This window comes from Pleurodeles waltl, chromosome 7 (assembly GCF_031143425.1).
Source record: "Pleurodeles waltl isolate 20211129_DDA chromosome 7, aPleWal1.hap1.20221129, whole genome shotgun sequence".
NCBI lineage: Eukaryota > Metazoa > Chordata > Amphibia > Caudata > Salamandridae > Pleurodeles > Pleurodeles waltl.
Window position 1 is genome coordinate 949,417,670 of NC_090446.1, and position 24,014 is coordinate 949,441,683.

Genomic DNA, 24,014 nt, shown 5'->3' on the forward strand with positions numbered 1-24,014 from the left:
AGGTACCCAGGGTATTGGGGCTCCAGGAGATCCCTATGGGCTGCAGCATTTCTTTTGCCACCCATAGGGAGCCCTGACAATTCTTACACAGGCCTGCCACTGCAGCCTGAGTGAAATAACGTCCACGTTATTTCACAGCCATTTTACACTGCACTTAAGTAACTTATAAGTCACCTATATGTCTAACCTTTACCTGGTAAAGGTTAGGTGCAAAGTTACTTAGTGTGAGGGCACCCTGGCACTAGCCAAGGTGCCCCCACATTGTTCAGGGCCAATTCCCCGGACTTTGTGAGTGCGGGGACACCATTACACGCGTGCACTACATATAGGTCACTACCTATATGTAGCTTCACAATGGTAACTCCGAATATGGCCATGTAACATGTCTATGATCATGGAATTGCCCCCTCTATGTCATCCTGGCATAGTTGGCACAATCCCATGATCCCAGTGGTCTGTAGCACAGACCCTGGTACTGCCAAACTGCCTTTCCTGGGGTTTCACTGCAGCTGCTGCTGCTGCCAACCCCTCAGACAGGCATCTGCCCTCCTGGGGTCCAGCCAGGCCTGGCCCAGGATGGCAGAACAAAGAACTTCCTCTGAGAGAGGGTGTTACACCCTCTCCCTTTGGAAAATGGTGTGAAGGCAGGGGAGGAGTAGCCTCCCCCAGCCTCTGGAAATGCTTTCTTGGGCACAGATGTGCCCAATTCTGCATAAGCCAGTCTACACCGGTTCAGGGGACCCCTTAGCCCTGCTCTGGCGCGAAACTGGACAAAGGAAAGGGGAGTGACCACTCCCCTGACCTGCACCTCCCCTGGGAGGTGTCCAGAGCTCCTCCAGTGTGCTCCAGACCTCTGCCATCTTGGAAACAGAGGTGCTGCTGGCACACTGGACTGCTCTGAGTGGCCAGTGCCACCAGGTGACGTCAGAGACTCCTTCTGATAGGCTCCTTCAGGTGTTGCTAGCCTATCCTCTCTCCTAGGTAGCCAAACCCTCTTTTCTGGCTATTTAGGGTCTCTGTCTCTGGGGAAACTTTAGATAACGAATGCAAGAGCTCATCCGAGTTCCTCTGCATCTCTCTCTTCACCTACTGCCAAGGAATCGACAGCTGACCGCGCTGGAAGCCTGCAAAACTGCAACATAGTAGCTAAGACAACTACTGCAACTCTGTAACGCTGATCCTGCCGCCTTCTCGACTGTTTTCCTGGTGGTGCATGCTGTGGGGGTAGTCTGCCTCCTCTCTGCACTAGAAGCTCCGAAGAAATCTCCCGTGGGTCGACGGAATCTTCCCCCTGCAACCGCAGACACCAAAAAGCTGCATTACCGGTCCCTTGGGTCTCATCTCAGCACGACGAGCGAGGTCCCTCGAATCCAGAAACTCTGTCCAAGTGACTCCCACAGTCCAGTGACTCTTCAGTCCAAGTTTGGTGGAGGTAAGTCATTGCCTCCCCACGCCAGACTGCATTGCTGGGAACCGCGACTTTTGCAGCTACTCCGGCCTCCGTGCACTTCCGGCGGAAATCCTTTGTGCACAGTCCAGCCTGGGTCCACGGCACTCTAACCTGCATTGCACGACCTCCTAAGTGTTTCTCCGGCGACGTGGGACTTCTTTGTGTGACTTCGGGTGAGCACCATTTCACGCATCCTCTTAGTGCCTGTTTCTGGCACTTGTCCGGGTGCTACCTGCTGCTGAGAGAGCTCCTTTTCTTGCTCGACAACCCTTCTCTCTCCTGACACAATTTGCGACATCCTGGTCCTTCCTGGGCCACAGCAGCATCCAAAAACTCTTACCACATGATTTGCAGCTAGCAAGGCTTGTTGCGGTCTTTCGGCGTGAAAACACTTCTGCACGACTCTCCACGGCGTGAGGAATCCGTCCTCCAAAGGGGAAGTCTCTAGCCCTTGTCGTTCCTGCAGAAACCTAAGCTTCTACAGTCCAGTAGCAGCTTCTTTGCACCCGCAGCTGGCATTTCCTGGGCATCTGCCCATCTCTGACTTGCTTGTGACTTTTGGACTTGGTCCCCTTGTTTCACAGGTACCCTCGACTGGAAATCCATCGTTGTTGCATTGCTGGTTTGTGTCTTTCCTGCAGAATTCCCCTATCACGACTTCTATGTCCTTTGGGGAACTTTAGTGCACTTTGCACTCACTTTTCAGGGTCTTGGGGTGGGCTATTTTTCTAACCCTTACTATTTTCTAATAGTCCCAGCGACCCTCTACAAGGTCACATAGGTTTGGGGTCCATTCGTGGTTCCCATTCTACTTTTGGAGTATATGGTTTGTGTTGCCCCTATCCCTATGTGTCTCCATTGCATCCTATTGTAACTATACATTGTTTGCACTGTTTTCTAAGACTATACTGCATATTTTTGGTATTGTGTATGTATATCTTGTGTATATTTCCTATCCTCTCACTGAGGGTACACTCTAAGATACTTTGGCATATTGTCATAAAAATAAAGTACCTTTATTTTTAGTATAACTGTGTATTGTGTTTTCTTATGATATTGTGCATATGACACTAAGTGGTACTGTAGGAGCTTCACTCGTCTCCTAGTTCAGCCTAAGCTGCTCTGCTAAGCTACCATTATCTATCAGCCTATGCTGCTAGACACCCTATACACTAATAAGGGATAACTGGGCCTGGTACAAGGTGCAAGTACCCCTAGGTACTCACTACAAGCCAGTCCAGCCTCCTACATTGGTTGTGCAGCGGTGGGATACGTGCTTTGAGACTACTTACCACTCTTGTCATTGTACTTTTCATAAGAGAAAAATATACAAAACAAGTTCAGTGTATATACACATAACCAAAAAGTTTTGCATTTCCTCTTTTCACTCTTTTCTAAGTGCTGAAAATTACTTCTAACTTTCTAAAAAGTTCTAAAAAGTTTAAAAAGTTTTTTTTTCTCTGTCTTTCTAAAAAGCTCTGAGAAACTTTTTATCCTTTTTCTATCACTTTAACTCTTTCTAAAAATGTCTGGCACAGGCCAAAATGTTGATCTGTCCAAACTTGCATATGACCACCTTAGCTGGAAAGGAGCAAGGAGTCTCTGTGTAGAAAGAGGTTTGAGTGTAGGGAAGAATCCTTCCTTGGAATTGTTACTTAACATGCTTAGAGAACAGGATAAGGCTAAAAGTGCCCCATCTGTTGAAAGAGTAGCTAATGGTTCCCAATCTGATCCAGGGACTCCCCCAGCAAAAGATTCAGGAAAGAAACTTCCTAGCCTGCCCATTACTAGACAGTCTAGCATAGTTGGTACTGAGGTGGAGTCACATCATACAGATGGTGTGCTCTCACATTACACTGTCAGCCAAGCTGTTAGGGTGCCCTCTGTAAGGGACAGGTCTCCTTCTGTTCATTCTCATCATACTTATGTGTCTAGAAATGTCCCTCCCACCAACCCTGATGACAGATTGTTAGAAAGGGAACTCAATAAGTTGAGGGTGGAACAAACCAGACTGAAGCTTAAAAAGCAACAGCTGGATTTGGATAGACAGTCTTTAGAACTAGAGAAGGAAAGACAGAAGTTGGGTTTAGAAACCCATGGTGGCAGCAGCAGTATTCCCCATAGTCATCCTGCAAAAGAGCATGATTCCAGGAATCTGCATAAGATAGTTCCCCCTTATAAGGAGGGGGATGACATTAACAAGTGGTTTGCTGCACTTGAGAGGGCCTGTGTTGTACAGGATGTCCCTCAAAGGCAGTGGGCTGCTATCCTATGGCTATCATTTAGTGGAAAAGGTAGGGATAGGCTCCTTACTGTGAAAGAAAGTGATGCCAATAATTTTACAGTTCTTAAGAATGCACTCCTGGATGGTTATGGCTTAACCACTGAACAATAGAGGATAAAGTTCAGAGAGACCAAAAAGGAGTCTTCACAAGACTGGGTTGAGTTCATTGACCATTCAGTGAAGGCCTTGGAGGGGTGGTTACATGGCAGTAAAGTTACTGATTATGACAGCCTGTATAACGTGATCCTGAGAGAGCATATTCTTAATAATTGTGTGTCTGATTTGTTGCACCAGTACCTGGTGGACTCTGATCTGACCTCTCCCCAAGAATTGGGAAAGAAGGCAGACAAATGGGTCAGAACAAGGGTGAACAGAAAAGTTCATACAGGGGGTGACAAAGAGAACAATAAGAAGAAAGATGGTGAAAAATCTCAAGATAAGCATGGGGATAAAGGTAAAACCAAAGATCCCACTTCAAATCTTAAACACTCTTCAGGGGGTGGGGATAAAACAAATTCTTCCTCTTCTTCTCAACCTACACAATTTAAAAAGCCTTGGTCCTTTGTGTGTAAAAATAGAGGCCATAGGCCAGGGGATAAGCCCTGTCCAGGTAAACCCCCTGAGCCTACCACCACTAATACATCAAGCTCTAGTGCCCCTAGCAGTAGTGGTACTAGTGGTGGGACTGCTGTCAACAGTCAAGTTAAAGGTGTAGTTGGTTTCACTTATGGGTCCATAGTAGAAACTGGGGTAGTCAGTCCCAAGACAGTTTCTGTCACACCTAGTGGCATTGGCCTTGCCACACTGGCTGCTTGTCCCCTTACAATGGATAAGTACAGGTAGACAGTTTCAATAAATGGTGTTGAGGCCTTGGCCTACAGGGACACAGGTGCCAGTATCACTTTGGTGACTGAAAACCTAGTGCACCCTGATCAACACATCATTGGACAACAGTATAAGATTATTGATGTCCATAACTCCACTAAGTTTCTTCCCTTAGCTATAATTCAGTTTAGTTGGGGTGGAGTTACTGGCCCTAAGCAGGTGGTGGTATCACCTAGCTTACCTGTAGACTGTCTCTTAGGTAATGACCTAGAGGCCTCAGGTTGGGCTGATGTAGAGTTTTATGCCCATGCAGCCATGCTGGGCATCCCTGAGGAATTGTTCCCTCTCATTTCTACTGAAATGAAAAAGCAAAGGAGAGAAGGCCTGAAAACTCAGGATCCCTCTCCATCAACAGGTAAAAAGGGTATCACAGTATCCCCTAACCACCCTGCCATTCAGGATACCATTCCTGTGGTGGGAGAAACCTCTCCTGGGGTGGCACCTGTTCCAAGGGAAGCATCAGCTGGCAAAGCTGTACTCCCTGAGGTTGAAGTACCTCTCTGTGGGATAACTAACATTGGTGAGAAAAAGATCACCATTTTAGTTAACATGGAGCATCCCTCCAACCCTCCCAGAGAAACTTTAGTGCAGAAACCCTGCACTGCCTCACAACACTTAGGACAGCATCCCTGCCCTGGTGTGGAGCTCATAGGACAGCATCCCTGCCCTGCTCCAACTCAAGAGAAACAGCATCACTGTTCTCTCTTCCAGCCATATGGACAAAGTTTTTGCCCAGCTATGGCTTTTCTGAGACAGCATCCCTGTCTGGCATTTCCATCATTACAAATAGATTCAGTGGACAATTCCCACTGCTCTAAACTAAAAATTACTGATAGAAACTCTGAAAATACATCTTCACATTGTTGCTTAGCTAAAAAACTTCAAACAGGGTGGTTTTCATCCCCACAGGGAAGTAACCATATAGTGGATGATAAAGGGAGTAACCAGTCTATTGCAGAGCTACTCTCTACTTATCGCCACTTAGACAATAAAGTCTCAACTGGCCAAGGTTAGCCTTATTATCCTTCGTTTGGGGGGGGGTTGTGTGAGAAAGTAGCCTCTTTCTAGCCTTGTTACCCCCACTTTGGGCCTGTTTGTGAGTGTATGTCAGGGTGTTTTCACTGTCTCACTGGGATCCTGCGAGCCAGGGCCCAGTGCCCATAGTGAAAACCCTATGTTTTCAGTATGTTTGTTATGTGTCACTGGGACCCTGCTAGTCAGGACCCCAGTGCTCATAAGTTTGTGACCTATAGGTATGTGTTCCCTGTGTGATGCCTAACTGTCTCACTGAGGCTCTGCTAACCAGAACCTCAGTTGTTATGCTCTCTCATTTCTTTCAAATTGTCACTAACAGGCTAGTGACCAATTTTACCAATTTACATTGGCTTACTGGAACACCCTTATAATTCCCTAGTATATGGTACTGAGGTACCCAGGGTATTGGGGCTCCAGGAGATCCCTATGGGCTGCAGCATTTCTTTTGCCACCCATAGGGAGCTCTGACAATTCTTACACAGGCCTGCCACTGCAGCCTGAGTGAAATAACATCCACGTTATTTCAACGCCATTTTACACTGCACTTAAGTAACTTATAAGTCACCTATATGTCTAACCTTTACCTGGTAAAGGTTAGGTGCAAAGTTACTTAGTGTGAGGGCACCCTGGCACTAGCCAAGGTGCCCCCACATTGTTCAGGGCCAATTCCCCGGACTTTATGAGTGCGGGGACACCATTACACGCGTGCACTACATATAGGTCACTTCCTATATGTAGCTTCACAATGGTAACTCCGAATATGGCCATGTAACATGTCTATGATCATGGAATTGCCCCCTCTATGCCATCCTGGCATAGTTGGCACAATCCCATGATCCCAGTGGTCTGTAGCACAGACCCTGGTACTGCCAAACTGCCTTTCCTGGGGTTCCACTGCAGCTGCTGCTGCTGCCAACCCCTCAGACAGGCATCTGCCCTCCTGGGGTCCAGCCAGGCCTGGCCCAGGATGGCAGAACAAAGAACTTCCTCTGAGAGAGGGTGTTACACCCTCTCCCTTTGGAAAATGGTGTGAAGGCAGGGGAGGAGTAGCCTCCCCCAGCCTCTGGAAATGCTTTCTTGGGCACAGATGTGCCCAATTCTGCATAAGCCAGTCTACACCGGTTCAGGGGACCCCTTAGCCCTGCTCTGGCACGAAACTGGACAAAGGAAAGGGGAGTGACTACTCCCCTGACCTGCACCTCCCCTGGGAGGTGTCCAGAGCTCCAACTGAAGAGAGAGATGTAGAGGAACTCGGATGAGCTCTTGCATTCGTTATCTAAAGTTTCCCCAGAGACAGAGACCCTAAATAGCCAGAAAAGAGGGTTTGGCTACCTAGGAGAGTGGATAGGCTAGCAACACCTGAAGGAGCCTATCAGAAGGAGTCTCTGACGTCACCTGGTGGCACTGGCCACTCAGAGCAGTCCAGTGTGCCAGCAGCACCTCTGTTTCCAAGATGGCAGAGGTCTGGAGCCTAGAAAGGCTCTCACTTGGGTCTGAGTTATAGGGGGAGTCCATTCCATAATGGTTTTGATTTTCCCCTGCAATGGTGCAATCTGTTCCCCACCTACCAGGTGGCCCAGATAAACCACTTTCCCCTGCCCTATCTGGCACTTTGAGGCCTTGATAGTGAGACCTGCCTTTTGCAGGGCCTCTAAAACTTTCGCCAGGTGGACCAGGTGATCATCCCAGGTGGAGCTAAAGACAGCTATACCATCTAGATATGCTGCACTAAAGTCTTCCAATCCTTAGAGGACTGTATTCCCCAACCTCTGAAAAGTGGAAGGTGCATTGTTCAATACAAAGGGCATAACTGTGAATTGATAATGCCCCCCAATGGTTGAAACTGCTGTCTTCGGTTTTGCATCTTCTGATAACTTAATCTGCCAATACCCTGCAGTTAAATCAAAAGTGCTTAGATACTTGGCAGAAGCCAGTGTATCTATCAGCTCATCTGCCCTGGGTACAGGGTGAGCATCAGTTTTTTTTTACTTGATTGAGACCCCTAGAGTCTACACAAAAATGCATTTCTTTCTTTCCTTCTTTACTATGAGGTTTGGGGACAAGCACCACTGGGTTGGCCCAGGGGCTTTCAGAGGCTTTAATCACTCTAAGGTCTGACATTTTCTGTCCCTCTTGTTTGATACAGTCTCTGACATTGTCAGGCTGTCTATAAGTTTTACTTTTGACAGGTAAACTGTCTCCAGTGTTGATTGTGTGCTCACACCAGGTAGTTGTACCTGGACTAGTGAGCAGAGGTCAGAGAATTGTCCAAGGAGATTTATGCAGTTGTCCTTCTGCTCAGCAGTAAGGCAATCTGCCAGTACAACTACCTCCACTAAGTATCAGCTTCAGTGGTGGAGAAGAGGTCAGGGAGAGGGTCACTTTCTTCTTCTTGCCCTTCATCTGTGGCCATAAGCAGGGTTAAGTCACCCCTGTCATAGTAAGGTTTAAGGCGATTGACATGAAGCACCCTACGGGGGCTTCTGGCAGTGCCCGGGTCCACCAAATAGGTGACCTCACCTTTCTTCTCAACAATGAGATGGGGTCCACTGCATTTGTCCTGGAGTGTTCTTGGTGCCACAGCCTGCAATACCCATACCTTCTGTCCTGATTGGTACTGTGTCAGGACAGCCTTCAGGTCATGCCATTGCTTTTGGAACTCTTGGCTGGCCTGAAGGTTTTTCCTGAAGGTTTTTCCTGCCTTTTTCATGTACTCAGCCATCCTTGATCTCAGGCCAAGCACATAGTCCACAATGTCTTGTTTGTGTGCTTTTAAAGGTTGTTCCCAACCCTCCTTCACAAGAGCAAGGGGACCTGTTACAGGGTGTCCAAAGAGGAGTTCAAAGGGGCTAAAGCCCACTCCTTTCTGGGGTACCTCCTATAAGCAAAAAGGAGGCATGGCAACAGGCCATCCTGTTGAGTTTTTCAGGGAGTCCCATAATCATGCCTTTGAGAGTTTTGTTAAATCTCTCAACCAATCCATTTGTCTGTGGATGATAAGGGGTAGTGACTTGTAGGTACCACCACACTCCTTCCACATTCCTTTGAGATATGCAGACATGAAGTTACTACCTCTGTCTGATACCACTTCCTTAGGGAAACCCACCCTGGAAAAGATTCCCAGGAGGGCTTTTCCCACTGCAGGAGCTGTAGTGGTCCTTAAGGGTATAGCTTCAGGATATCTAGTGGCATGGTCCACTACTACTAGGATGAATCTGTTTCCTGAAACTGTTGGAGAGTCAAGGGGGCCAACAATGTCAACGCCCACCCTCTCAAAGGGCACCCAACCACAGGAAGTGGAATTAAGGGGGCCTTAGGTGTACCACCAGTCGTGACAGTGGCTTGGCAGGTCACACAGGAGCAACAGAACTCCTTTGTGTCCTCTGACATATGAGGCCAGTGAAACAGTGGAACAAGTCTGTCCCATGTTTTACTTTGGCCCAAATGCCCAGCCAAAGGAATGTCATGAGCCAAAGTCAGAAGAAACTCCCTATACTGTAAAAGGATGACCAATCTCCTGGCAGCCCCAGGTTTAGGGTCCTTTGCCTCAGTATAGCGAAGTTTGTCTTCCCAATAGACTTTGTGGGTATCAGTGACATCCCCATTTCGCTGTTTGACAGCTTGCTGTCTTAGACCCTTTAGTGTGGGACAGGTCTGCTGTGCCACACTCAGCACTTCCCTAGTAGGCCCCCCTGCACCCAAAAGCTCAGCAGTGTCAGCTGCCAGTTCCTCTGGTGTAGGTTCTGCACAGGGAGAGGATTCCCCTTCCTCAAAAGGGGAATCTTCTGGAGAGGGAGGGACAGTGGGCAAGGATTTACCCTTCCTACACCTAGCTTTTGGGAGCACTTGGTCCATTTTTCCAGGATCCAAGTTTCTCTGTCCTCTTTGCTTCTGGGCCTGAGCCCTTGTGAGAGCAAATATATGCCCTGTAATGCCCAGCATTGCTGCATGATCCTCCTCCAACTCCACTTCAGCCTAAGCTGGTGTTTCCAAATCATTTCCTAGTAAGCAGTCTACAGGTAACTCAGTGGATAACACAACTTTCTTTGGGCCAGTAACCCCCCCCCAAAAAAACCTCCCCCGCCAAGTGGGGATTCACAACAGCCATTGGGTGGCTAAGAGTGTTGTTATGAGCATCAGTCACTTTGTACTGCTGACCAAGTAGGTATGTTCAGGGGCAACCAGTTTCTCCATCACCATGGTGACACTGGCCCCTGTGTCCCTGTAGGCTTCAACTTCAACACCATTTATTAGAGGTAGTTGCTTGTACTTACCCATAGTAAGGGGACAAAAGCAACTAAGGTGGCAAAATCAATACCACCATCGGAGACTAAAACAGCCTCTGTGGTCTCCCTAACTAGACCAACCCCCACTACATTATCAAAGGTGAGCCCAGCTACACCCTTTGTCTGGCTATTAATAGTGTTCTTCCCACCACCACTGCTATTACTAGGGGCACTAGTGGACCCAGTTGGAGTTGTGGTGGTGGGAGCCTTGGTGTTTTTCTTTGGACAAGTGGGATCACTTGCCCAATTGCCTTTACTTTTACATAAATAACATCATGGCTTCTTTTGATTGTGAGAAGAGGATTTGGACCTACCTCCCCCAGAGGATTTTTGTGGGCCTGATGAATATTCAGAATTCTTTTTGTCTTTGTCCCCACCCTTGTCATGAGACTTACCATCCTTCTTCTTGCCATCTTTGTCACCCCTTGTATGAGCTTTTCTGCTCACCCTTGTCCTGATCCATTTGTCTGCCTTCTTTCCCAAATCTTGGGGAGAGGTCAGATCTGAGTCTACCAAGTACTGATGCAACAAGTCTGACACACAATTATTCAAGATATGCTCTCTCAAAATTAGATTATGCAGGCTATTACAATTAGTCGCTTTACTGCATTGTATCCATCCCTCCAAGGCCTTCAATGAACAGTCTACAAATTGTGTCCAGTCTTGAGAAGACTCTTTTCTGCTATCTATTAACTTTATCCTGTATTGGTCAGTGGTTAAGCCAAATCCATCTAAGAGTGCATTCTTCAAAACGTTGTAGTTGTTGGCATCACTCTCCCTGACAGTAAGGAGTCTGTCCCTACCTTTACCAGTGAAAGATAGCCACAATATAGCAGCCCACTGCTTTCGAGGGACCACCTGTACCATACAGGCCCTCTCAAGTGCAGAAAACCACTTGTTAATGTCATCCTCCTCCTTGTAAGGGTGGGGGGACAATCTCATGCAGGTTTCTTGATTATGTTTCTCTAACAGGATGGCTAGCAAGATTACTGCTGTTGCTGCCACCATGGGGAACTAACCCCAACTTCTATCTTTTCTCTCTCTACATCTAGGGATTCCCTGTCTAAGGCCAACTGTTGCTGCTTTAGCCTCAGTCTGGCCTCTTCCAACCTCAGCATTCTGAGTTCCCTGTCTAGAGTGTTATCCTCAGGGTGGGAGGTTTGGGAAGTCTCTGATACAGAGGTAATGTGAGAATGTGCAGAAGTGGACCTTTCCCTGACTACCTGAACCCTAGTGACCTGGCCTTTAGGAGTGAAAGGTGTCCTACTGCTGTGTGACACCCTCCCACTGACAGCTTCACTAGGTGGCCTGATAACTGAAAGGTCTTTGGAAGTACCCTTCCCAGAGTCCTCAGGGCCCTCCCCTGATTCTACCTGGTTACCCCCCTCTTCTACCTCCTGATCCTGGGTTTGGCTAGTCTGACTCTGGTCACTTTGAAGAAGAAGGTTAAGAAGGAGACCCTTAGTAGGGTTCTTACCAATTCCCAAAATTATTTCTATACAGGGACCTCCCAAACATTTAAAGTTTAGATTGTCATAAGTTTTCTTGACAACTTTGGGAGTAGCCTCTACCACATACATGGTGAAAAGAAAGAGGTTAGGTGTAAGAGAAAACGGTTTGAGCTTTCAAGAACAGAGAGAAAAACGTTTTCAAAATGTTTTAGAAAGTTTTTAGAGTGAAAGTTAGACTGTTAAGTTTACTTGTGTATATTTCTAAGTATTAGGAATATGGTTTTCTTATGAAAAGCACCAATGACAAAGTGGTAAAGTAGTTACAAGCACTTATCCCACTGCTGCCACCAATGTAAGAGGCTGGACTGGCTTGTAGAGGGTACCAATGGTACTTACACCTTATACCAGGTCCAGTTATCCCTTATTAGTGGAGTGTAGTAGTCTTCTAGCAGCTTAGGCTGATAGAGGTAGCTATAGTAGAGCAGCCAAGGCTGAACTAGGAGACATGCAAAGCTCATGCAATACCACTTGTATCATATAGGAACCATATCATAAGAAAGACAATACTCATAGTTACCAAAAATAAAGGTACTTTATTTTAATGACAATGTCCCAAAAATATCTCAGTGGATATACTCCCTTAGGAGGTAAGTAACATACACAAAATATACACAACTAAACAAACCTGGTAAGTAAAACAGTCAGAAAGTAGTGCAAACACTGTAAAACACAATAGGATGCAATAGTCCTAGGGGCAACGCAAACCATATACTAAGAAAGTGGAATGCGAACCCCGAATGCACCCCTAGGCAAGTGTAGTGTGTAGAGGGTCGCTGGGAGTGTGAGAAAACACTAAGGGTGTAAGGGAGACCTGTAGGAGGCTGGACTGGCTTGTAGTGAGTACCAAGGGGTACTTGCACCTTGTACCAGGCCCAGTTATCCCTTATTAGTGTATAGGGTGTCTAGCAGCTTAGGCTGATAGAAAATGGTAGCTTAGCAGAGCAGCTTAGGCTGAACTAGGAGACGTGTGAAGCTACTACAGTACCACTTAGTGTCATATGCACAATATCATAAGAAAACACAATACACAATTATACTAAAAATAAAGGTACTTTATTTTTATGACAATATGCCAAAGTATCTTAGAGTGTACCCTCAGTGAGAGGATAGGAAATATACACAAGATATATATACACAATAGCAAAAATATGCAGTATAGTCTTAGAAAACAGTGCAAACAATGTATAGTTACAATAGGATGCAATGGGGAAACATAGGGATAGGGGCAACACAAACCATATACTCCAAAAGTGGAATGCGAACCATGAATGGACCCCAAACCTATGTGACCTTGTAGAGGGTCGCTGGGACTATTAGAAAATAGTGAGAGTTAGAAAAATAACCCTCCCCAAGACCCTGAAAAGTGAGTGCAAAGTGCACTAAAGTTTCCCTAAGGACAAAGAAGTCGTGTTAGAGGAATAATGCAGGAAAGACACAAACCAGCAATGCAACAACTGTGGATTTCCAATCTAGGATACCTGTGGAACATGTCACGTGTAGGTACTCCTCAGACTCGGTGTGATGCAAACAAGGTCCACCTCCTGACACCACCAAGTCACTGATAAAAAAAATCACAGTGCATTGGAGTAATCAAGCGAGGGAAGGAAGGGGAAGGATCAGCAGGGACGGGATAACTGTAAAGAAAAATACACAGTGTTAATTATCACAATGTCTGTCTATTCTCATAAGGTCTCACTAAAACCAAAACGACCTGGACTGCCCATAACTCATAAGGGCAGAACTAGTCCAAAGCCTGACTATGTTCCATCAGCATCTCCAATGGATGCCCCAAGCCACCTACGGCCACTAATAATCACCTAAGGGTCTCACAGCCCTTCCTCCTAAACAATACTACAGAACGTATAACGAAACGAACATGAGGAGAAAGAATAAGGTGAAGAAAATCTATTTTGTACTTCTTCGTATGATTCAGTTAACACACTAAGCCTTTCGTTAATGTCACGTATATTTGAAGAAGTACTTCGTTCATATCTCTGTGAATGTTGACAAGAATTATTTGTCCCGGCTGTTTGGAATCCTGCAAACAGTAAATCTCATTCTGAATCGCCGCCAACAAAAAGCCAAAAGATTATGTCTCATAAGATCGCCGTTCCTTTATTATGGTACCTCCAAAGTAAAGTGCTCCAATTTATGACAGTCACCCCCAACCTGGCCGTAAGGAATGCAGAAATAAAGAAAGGCGATAGCCTCCGGCAAGTAGCAAGCTTGCCGCTTACCACCTTCTTAGTACTCGGAATTCGAAAGGAGGAGCAGCTTGGAACTCCTTCTACCGGTAAAAGGTCAGTTTCCAGGAGGGGGCCATGCTGAATCTCATTCCTCTTCACGGACCGCCGATGAATTCCCCCCTGGGGAACGCCGTCCGCTCCTACTTCGTTGAGGCTCCGACCTGCCTCATTAGCACAAATAACGCACACCCTTTCCAGGGTGCGCCGACTTTTACGCGATCTCTACCGCGCTGGGCTTCATGGGAAGTGTAGTCCTTAATGACTACAATCTCCCGATCGGCCCTGTAGGCGCCGGCTAGCACCTGACAGTACGCCCACCTCCAAAGCGCCTCCTAGGGCCAGGTTTAGTGGGATGACAAGCATGAAACCGTTGCACCGCCCTAGGGGCATGAACATTGCCTTCCGGCTCCCATGAATCCTCCTCGGCCTCATACCCTTTCCACGACACCAAGTACCATAACTTACCCCCCCGTAGTTTGGAATCCAACACTTTGCGCACCTCATACTCCAGCTGTCCGTCTCTAACCACCGGAGGCACCGCCCGCCGGGTCGCGGACAGAGCTGGCTTCAAAAGGCTGCAATGAAACACCGGATGGATTCTTAAGGAAGCAGGTAAGTTGAGACGGTAAGCCACAGGGTTTATTTTGCGTACCACCTCATAAGGACCAATGTAACGAGGATGAAAGATGCTACGCATCTTAAAACGTATATACTTGGTGGAAAGCCACACTCGGTCCCCTGGCTGGTACACCGGCCCCTCACGCCGATGTACATCACCCCATTTCTTATACTGTTCCTTGGCTTTATCCAAATTAAATCGTATTTTCTTTTGCATGGATTGTAGGTTCTTAACCATAGCATGGACAGTAGGTTGATCCGTGACTTCCCGAGGTATGATTATGGGCAACATCTCCGCGTGGAACCCTGTGTTAGCACGAAAAGGAGACTCCCTTATCGAGCTATGCCAAGCATTGTTGTACGATAGTTCGGCCAGCCATAGCAATGACACCCACGATTCCTGCGCGTCTTTTGCATAGCACCTCAGATATTTCTTCAGGGTTTGGTTGAGACGCTCCGTCTGGCCATCGGTTTGTGGGTGAAAACTGGTGGATAGGGCGGATTCAATGCGCAGAACCTTGCACCACATGCGCCAAAACCTAGCAACGAACTGGGGGCCTCTGTCTGAGATAATGGTTCTTGGTAAACCATGTAACCGCACCACTTGAGACAGAATTAGATGGGCGGTCTGACTTGCTGTAGGTAGGTTTCTACAAGGGAGAAAGTGACCCATCTTGGTAAGACTATCAATCACCACCATGATAGCATTGTACCCCTGATCCATTGGCAATCCTACCACAAAATCCACGCTGATGATTTGCCATGGTTTTTCCGGAGTGGGCAAAGGCATCAGCTTGCCCTGGCTCTTCGCGTTTTCTCCCTTGGATCGAGCACATATCTCACACCGAGCTACCCATGTCGCAACGTCCTTAGCCCAACCTTTCCACCTGAAATGTCGTTGCACTATTTGCGCAGTTTTGGTGTACCCCGGATGACCAGCTGTTACCGCATCATGACACCAATTGAAGGCTTGCATTCGAAGTTCAGGTGTTGGTAAATACAAACGATTACCTTGCAACGGTATTCCGTGCTTAAGGGTACGGTCCTGACTTACTTCGGCCCACTCCTTCCACTGAGCAGCAGACTTATGCTTAGAGACCTTTTCTAGGAAGTGAGATATATGAAGGGCACAAAGCACTTTTTCCGGTTGGATGATTGCTTCATCAGGTCTTGAAGTGACGTTCCTCGCGTCCCTTTGTCTAGACAGTGAATCTGCCTTGCGATTGTCGACCCCAGGACGGAAGGTTACTACAAACTCATATTCTGAAAAGAACAGCATCCACCTCATTTGCCGCTGGGTAAGCTGTCTAGCCTCCTTCATATACTGCAGGTTTCGGTGATCAGTATATACCGTGACCGGGTGTTGGGCCCCCCAGAGATGGTGTCTCCATTCCTGAAATGCCTTCTTGATGGCTAGTAGTTCTTTTTCTGCCACCGTATAATTGAGTTCCGCAGCAGATAGCTTCTTAGATAAAAACGCCACCGGATGAAGCTGTCCTGAGGTCTTGTTTCTTTGGGATAACACAGCCCCAATGGCTATATCCGAGGCATCTGCTTCGACTATAAAAGGTACTTCTGGCTGTGGATGCTGGAGTATAGGCGCTGAGCAGAAGGCCTGTTTTAAGAAGCAGAAGGCCTCCTCTGCCTCTTCTGACCAAACAAAAGACACTCCCTTTCTTAGCAACCTTGTTATAGGTGACACAATGTGGGAAAAATGACAGATGAATCTTCTATAGTAATTAGAAAACCCCAGGAAGCATTGCACCTCTCTCACACTAGTGGGCACTGGCCACTCTTGAACCGCCTGTATTTTTCTTGTCGACATGCAGAACCCTTCCGGGCTTAAATCCACCCCCAAGAACTCAACCTTCTGTACATGGAACTCGCATTTGCTCAGTTTGCAATAAAGATGGTGCTGTTGCAATGCTTGGAGTACTAGGGAAACATGTTCCATGTGCCGCTCTAAGGAGGTAGAATACACCAATATGTCATCTATATAGACGATCACAAAGTGGTCTACGTATTCTTTGAGAACATCGTTCAGAAAGTATTGGAAAGCCGCCGGGGCGTTACACAACCCGAACGGCATTACCAAGTATTCAAACAGGCCATAACGAGTCTTAAACGCCGTCTTCCATTCATCCCCTTCACGGATTCTGACCAGATGGTAAGCCCCCTTCAGATCTAACCTTGTATAGATAGTTGCCTCTTTCACCTGTTCCAATAACACAGGAATGAGGGGAAGAGGGTATCTATTCCTTATCGTGTTCTTGTTCAGCATTCTATAATCGATGCAGGTTCTCAACTCTTTATTCGCTTTAGCTATGAAAAAGAGTGGAGAAGCTGCCGGAGAACAAGATGGTCTAATGAACCCGATTTCCAGGAAACGGTCCAGATATCTTCGCAAATGTTTGGTTTCTGGGTCTGATAGAGCATATACCCTACAAGAAGGAAGGAGTGCTCCCGGAATCAAATCTATCTTGCAATCGTATATACGATGGGGTGGCAATGTCTCCGCCTGACCTTCGTCGAACAAATCCTTGAACTTGGCGTAAACAGAGGGCAATATCACTGCTTTCTCCACCACTGTGGCCAACTGTAACCCTTGAGCCAACGCTAACGCGGGGGGGTTATCATATAAGGAACCGACTTTCTCACTCCTCACGGACTGAAAACTAACTGTCTTGGCTTGCCAATCGATAACAGGATTGCTCTTTCTTAGCCAGGGCATTCCCAAAATTATTTCATACTGAGGAGCCTCTATTATATCTAGCCTGATTATTTCTCTGCGTTCCGGAGATACTCCACTGAAAACCAACCCCACATCCTCAGTTTGTTCAGTAAGGGGTCCAGACTTCAGTGGTGTACCGTCAACTGCCAACACAATTTCGGGGTTCTTTCTTGGAATTCTCAGAAGTCCCAGTCTCTTAACCACCCCTTCATCTATAAAATTTCCCGTGGCTCCTGAGTCTATCATTGCCCATACAGGATGGTTTCGATCTTGGGACACCAGCTCTACGGATAACAACAGGTGTGACGCCTTTTCTTCTGGTGGCAAGAGGGTTAAAGAAGTCAACCGGAACCCTGATAGGGGTTCTATAAAGGGCAAATCCTCTTTCTCTGATATCTTCCCTGACGTCACCGCGGCCTTTTGAGTGGGGGAGTAGGAGAACCTTTTTCTTGGTTTTTGGGGACATTCTCTCACATAATGACCCTTCCTGCCGCAATACATGCACAACCCCTGTACCCTCCTACTCTCTTTTTCGGCCTTTGACAGAGGTGCCCTAACGGCTCCCACTTCCATAGGTTCCCCGCATAAATCAGGGGAATTAGGAACTGGTCGCCCCTCTCTTTCTGGAATGACCGGCCGCCTATCACCCGCTCTACGCTCTCCCCTTCTCTCTGCTAGCCGATGATTCAATCTCAAGGTAAGATTCACAAGTTCAGTACATGTGGAAGGCTGGGGATCGATTTGGGCTAGGATATCCTTCATGTCGTCTCTTAATCCTTGATAATAGAGAGACATTCTCTTCTCCTCTGGCCACTCTGATTCCGCTACCAGTCTATTGAAGGTGGTAAGATAGGTAACCAGGTCAGACCTCCCCTGTCTCAGTTCCAGCAGTTCTCTATCAGCACTAAAGGTGGTTGTTCTGTGATCAAACACCTTCTCAAAGGCCGACCGAAAGGCATTCCAATCCGATAATAATGGGTCATCGTTTCTAACTAACGGCACTGCCCAGTTGGCTGCATCTCCCGAGAGATAAGAAATAGCGAACATTACCCTGGAAAGGTTAGAGGGAAAAGACGCCGGTCTACATGAGAATTGGAGAGACAACTGCGTTAAAAAAGCCTGAACTTTCCTGGGGTCCCCTGAAAACCGTTCCGGACTGGCCAAAGGAATTGGAGGGGAGACGTTCACGGTTATCTGCGGTGTAGATGCTGAGGCATCGAAGGGATTCCTAGTAAGCCTTTCTACCTTGTCCCTTAGTGCCGCTGCCTCCACCCTAGAATCTGCCAACTCTTGCTGCACTAACACTAACGCCTGTAAGACATCATCCATAGATGCCATCTTTGCATTACACCGAGCAGGAGGAGTATTATTCGTGGGTGCGTTATTCTGTCACGTGTAGGTACTCCTCAGACTCGGTGTGATGCAAACAAGGTCCACCTCCTGACACCACCAAGTCACTGATAAAAAAAATCACAGTGCATTGGAGTAATCAAGCGAGGGAAGGAAGGGGAAGGATCAGCAGGGACGGGATAACTGTAAAGAAAAATACACAGTGTTAATTATCACAATGTCTGTCTATTCTCATAAGGTCTCACTAAAACCAAAACGACCTGGACTGCCCATAACTCATAAGGGCAGAACTAGTCCAAAGCCTGACTATGTTCCATCAGCATCTCCAATGGATGCCCCAAGCCACCTACGGCCACTAATAATCACCTAAGGGTCTCACAGCCCTTCCTCCTAAACAATACTACAGAACGTATAACGAAACGAACATGAGGAGAAAGAATAAGGTGAAGAAAATCTATTTTGTACTTCTTCGTATGATTCAGTTAACACACTAAGCCTTTCGTTAATGTCACGTATATTTGAAGAAGTACTTCGTTCATATCTCTGTGAATGTTGACAAGAATTATTTGTCCCGGCTGTTTGGAATCCTGCAAACAGTAAATCTCATTCTGAATCGCCGCCAACAAAAAGCCAAAAGATTATGTCTCATAAGATCGCCGTTCCTTTATTATGGTACCTCCAAAGTAAAGTGCTCCAATTTATGACAGTCACCCCCAACCTGGCCGTAAGGAATGCAGAAATAAAGAAAGGCGATAGCCTCCGGCAAGTAGCAAGCTTGCCGCTTACCACCTTCTTAGTACTCGGAATTCGAAAGGAGGAGCAGCTTGGAACTCCTTCTACCGGTAAAAGGTCAGTTTCCAGGAGGGGGCCATGCTGAATCTCATTCCTCTTCACGGACCGCCGATGAATTCCCCCCTGGGGAACGCCGTCCGCTCCTACTTCGTTGAGGCTCCGACCTGCCTCATTAGCACAAATAACGCACACCCTTTCCAGGGTGCGCCGACTTTTACGCGATCTCTACCGCGCTGGGCTTCATGGGAAGTGTAGTCCTTAATGACTACAATCTCCCGATCGGCCCTGTAGGCGCCGGCTAGCACCTGACAGAACAAGGGGACCAAGTCCAAAAGTCACAAGCAAGTCGGAGATGGGCAGATGCCCAGGAAATGCCAGCTGCGGGTGCAAAGAAGCTTCGACTGGACAGAAGAAGCTGAGGTTTCTGCAGGAACGAAAAGGGCTAGAGACTTCCCCTTTGGTGGACGGATCCCTCTCGCCTTGGAGAGTCGTGCAGAAGTATTTTCCCGCCGAAAGAACGCTAGCTGCAAATCTTGCGTTTGGCGTTTTTGGACGCTGCTGGGGCCCAGGAGGGACCAGGAGGTCGCAAATTGGACCTGAAGAGAGAGGGGACGTCGAGCAAGACAAGGAGCCCTCTCTGAAGCAGGTAGCACCCGGAGAAGTGCCAGAAACAGGCACTACGAGAATGCGTGAAACGGTGCTTGCCGAAGTTGCACAAAGGAGTCCCACGTCGCCGGAGACCAACTTAGAAAGTCGTGCAATGCAGGTTAGAGTGCCGTGGACCCAGGCTTGGCTGTGTACAAAGGATTTCCGCCGGAAGTGCACAGGGGCCGGAGTAGCTGCAAAGTCGCTGTTCCCAGCAATGCAGCCCAGCGAGGTGAGGCAAGGACTTACCTCCACCAAACTTGGGCTGAAGTGTCACTGGACTGTGGGGGTCACTTGGACAGAGTCGCTGGATTCGAGGGACCTCGCTCGTCGTGCTGAGAGGAGACCCAAGGGACCGGGAATGCAGCTTTTTGGTGCCTGCGGTTGCAGGGGGAAGATTCCTTCGACCCACGGGAGATTTCTTCGGACCTTCTGGTGCAGAGAGGAGGCAGGCTACCCCCACAGCATGCACAAGCAGGAAAACAGTTGAGAAGGCGGCAGGATCAGCGTTACAGAGTTGCAGTAGTCGTCTTTGCTACTATGTTGCAGGTTTGCAGGCTTCCAGCGCGGTCAGCGGTCGATTCCTTATCAGAAGGTGAAGAGGGAGATGCAGAGGAACTCGGATGAGCTCTTGCATTCGTTATCTAAAATTTCCCCAGAGACAGAGACCCTAAATAGCCAGAAAAGAGGGTTTGGCTACTTAGGAGAGAGGATAGGCTAGCAACACCTGAAGGAGCCTATCACAAGGAGTCTCTGACGTCACCTGGTGGCACTGGCCACTCAGAGCAGTCCAGTGTGCCAGCAGCACCTCTGTTTCCAAGATGGCAGAGGTCTGGAGCACACTGGAGGAGCTCTGGACACCTCCCAGGGGAGGTGCAGGTCAGGGGAGTTGTCACTCCCCTTTCCTTTGTCCAGTTTCGCGCCAGAGCAGGGGCTAAGGGGTCCCTGAACCGGTGTAGACTGGCTTATGCAGAATTGGGCACATCTGCGCCCAAGAAAGCATTTCCAGAGGCTGGGGGAGGCTACTCCTCCCCTGCCTTCACACCATTTTCCAAAGGGAGAGGGTGTCACACCCTCTCTCAGAGGAAGTTCTTTGTTCTGCCATCCTGGGCCAGGCCTGGCTGGACCCCAGGAGGGCAGATGCCTGTCTGAGGGGTTGGCAGCAGCAGCAGCTGCAGTGAAACCCCAGGAAGGGCAGTTTGGCAGTACCAGGGTCTGTGCTACAGACCACTGGGATCATGGGATTGTGCCAACTATGCCAGGATGGCATAGAGGGGGCAATTCCATTATCATAGACATGTTACATGGCCATATTCGGAGTTACCATTGTGAAGCTACATATAGGTAGTGACCTATATGTAGTGCACGCGTGTAATGGTGTCCCCGCACTCACAAAGTTCAGGGAATTGGCTCTGAACAATGTGGGGGCACCTTGGCTAGTGCCAGGGTGCCCTCACACTAAGTAACTTTGCACCTAACCTTTACCAGGTAAAGGTTAGACATATAGGTGACTTATAAGTTACTTAAGTGCAGTGTAAAATGGCTGTGAAATAACGTGGACGTTATTTCACTCAGGCTGCAGTGGCAGGCCTGTGTAAGAATTGTCAGAGCTCCCTATGGGTGGCAAAAGAAATGCTGCAGCCCATAGGGATCTCCTGGAACCCCAATACCCTGGGTACCTCAGTACCATATGCTAGGGAATTATAAGGGTGTTCCAGTAAGCCAATGTAAATTGGTAAAATTGGTCACTAGCCTGTTAGTGACAATTTGAAAGTAATGAGAGAGCATAACCACTGAGGTTCTGGTTAGCAGAGCCTCAGTGAGACAGTTAGGCACCACACAGGGAACATGTACATGCACACCTATGAGCACTGGGGCCCTGTGTGACAGGGTCCCAGTGACACATACATATAGGCCACAAACCTATGAGCACTGGGGTCCTGACCATCAGGATCCCAGTGACACATAACAAACATACTGAAAACATAGTGTTTTCACTATGAGCACTGAGGCCTGGCTATCAGGATCCCAGTGAGACAGTGAAAACAGTGACAAACACCCTGACATACACTCACAAACAGGCCAAAAGTGGGGGTAACAAGGCTAGAAAGAGGCTACCTTCTCACAAGACCCCACCCCAGGACCCTGAAAAGTAGGAGTAAAGTACTACTATTTCCCCCAAAACACACTAAAGTTGTGATAAAGAATTTTGCAAGGACCACAACAGACTGCAAAGCACTGAAGACAGATTCCTGGACCTGAAGACCTGTAAAGGAAGGGGACCAAGTCCAAGAGTCACTAAAGTGTCCAGGGGGCAGGAGCCCACTAAACCCCGGATGAAGATGCAAAATGGCTACCTCCGGTTGGAAGAAGCTGCAGGTTTTGCAACAACGAAAGGAGGTAGGAGGTTCTGCTTTGTGAAGATGTGCCACATCGTGCTGGAGGATGCAGAGTTGTTTCCTTGGCAAAATACAACAAACAAGCCTTGCTACCTGCAAGAGTTGCGGTTGGAGAAAAAGGGTGCTGCCCGGTGTAGGAGGCTGGACTGGCTTGTAGTGAGTACCAAGGGGTACTTGCACCTTGCACCAGGCCCAGTTATCCCTTATTAGTGTATAGGGTGTCTAGCAGCTTAGGCTGATAGATAATGGTAGCTTAGCAGAGCAGCTTAGGCTGAACTAGGAGACGTGTGAAGCTACTACAGTACCACTTAGTGTCATATGCACAATATCATAAGAAAACACAATCCACAGTTATACTAAAAATAAAGGTACTTTATTTTTATGACAATATGCCAAAGTATCTTAGAGTGTACCCTCAGTGAGAGGATAGGAAATATACACAAGATATATATACACAATAGCAAAAATATGCAGTATAGTCTTAGAAAACAGTGCAAACAATGTATAGTTACAATAGGATGCAATGGGGAAACATAGGGATAGGGGCAACACAAACCATATACTCCAAAAGTGGAATGCGAACCACGAATGGACCCCAAACCTATGTGACCTTGTAGAGGGTCGCTGGGACTATTAGAAAATAGTGAGAGTTAGAAAAATAACCCTCCCCAAGACCCTGAAAAGTGAGTGCAAAGTGCACTAAAGTTCCCCTAAGGACAAAGAAGTCGTGTTAGAGGAATAATGCAGGAAAGACACAAACCAGCAATGCAACAACTGTGGATTTCCAATCTAGGGTACCTGTGGAACAAGGGGACCAAGTCCAAAAGTCACAAGCAAGTCGGAGATGGGCAGATGCCCAGGAAATGCCAGCTGCGGGTGCAAAGAAGCTTCCACTGGACAGAAGAAGCTGAGGTTTCTGCAGGAACGAAAAGGGCTAGAGACTTCCCCTTTGGTGGACGGATCCATCTCGCCGTGCAGAGTCGTGCAGAAGTTTTTTCCCGCCGAAAGAACGCCAACAAGCCTTGCTAGCTGCAAATCGTGAGGTTAGCGTTTTTGGACGCTGCTGTGGTCCTGGAGGGACCAGAAGGTCGCAAATTGGACCAGCAGAGAGAGGGGACGTCGAGCAAGACAAGGAGCCCTCTCTGAAGCAGGTAGCACCCGGAGAAGTGCCAGAAACAGGCACTACGAGAATGCGTGAAACGGTGCTTGCCGAAGTTGCACAAAGGAGTCCCACGTCGCCGGAGACCAACTTAGAAAGTCGTGCAATGCAGGTTAGAGTGCCGTGGACCCAGGCTTGGCTGTGCACAAAGGATTTCCACCGGAAGTGCACAGGGGCCGGAGTAGCTGCAAAAGTCACGGTTCCCAGCAATGCAGCCCAGCGAGGTGAGGCAAGGACTTACCTCCACCAAACTTGGACTGAAGAGTCACTGGACTGTGCGGGTCACTTGGACAGAGTCGCTGGATTCGAGGGACCTCGCTCGTCATGCTGAGAGGAGACCCAAGGGACCGGTAATGCAGCTTTTTGGTGCCTGCGGTTGCAGGGGGAAGATTCCGTCGACCCACGGGAGATTTCTTCGGAGCTTCTGGTGCAGAGAGGAGGCAGACTACCCCCACAGCATGCACAAGCAGGAAAACAGTCGAGAAGGCGGCAGGATCAGCGTTACAGAGTTGCAGTAGTCGTCTTTGCTACTATGTTGCAGGTTTGCAGGCTTCCAGCGCGGTCAGCGGTTGATTCCTTATCAGAAGGTGAAGAGGGAGATGCAGAGGAACTCGGATGAGCTC

At 47.9% G+C, this 24,014-nt stretch overlaps 1 protein-coding gene across 1 annotated transcript in view; it reads right to left on the bottom strand.

Moving 5' to 3' along the window:
• Positions 1-24,014, bottom strand: part of DNAH17 (dynein axonemal heavy chain 17) — a 7,556,186-nt gene that overhangs the window by 4,652,625 nt on the left and 2,879,547 nt on the right. The window lies entirely within an intron of this gene.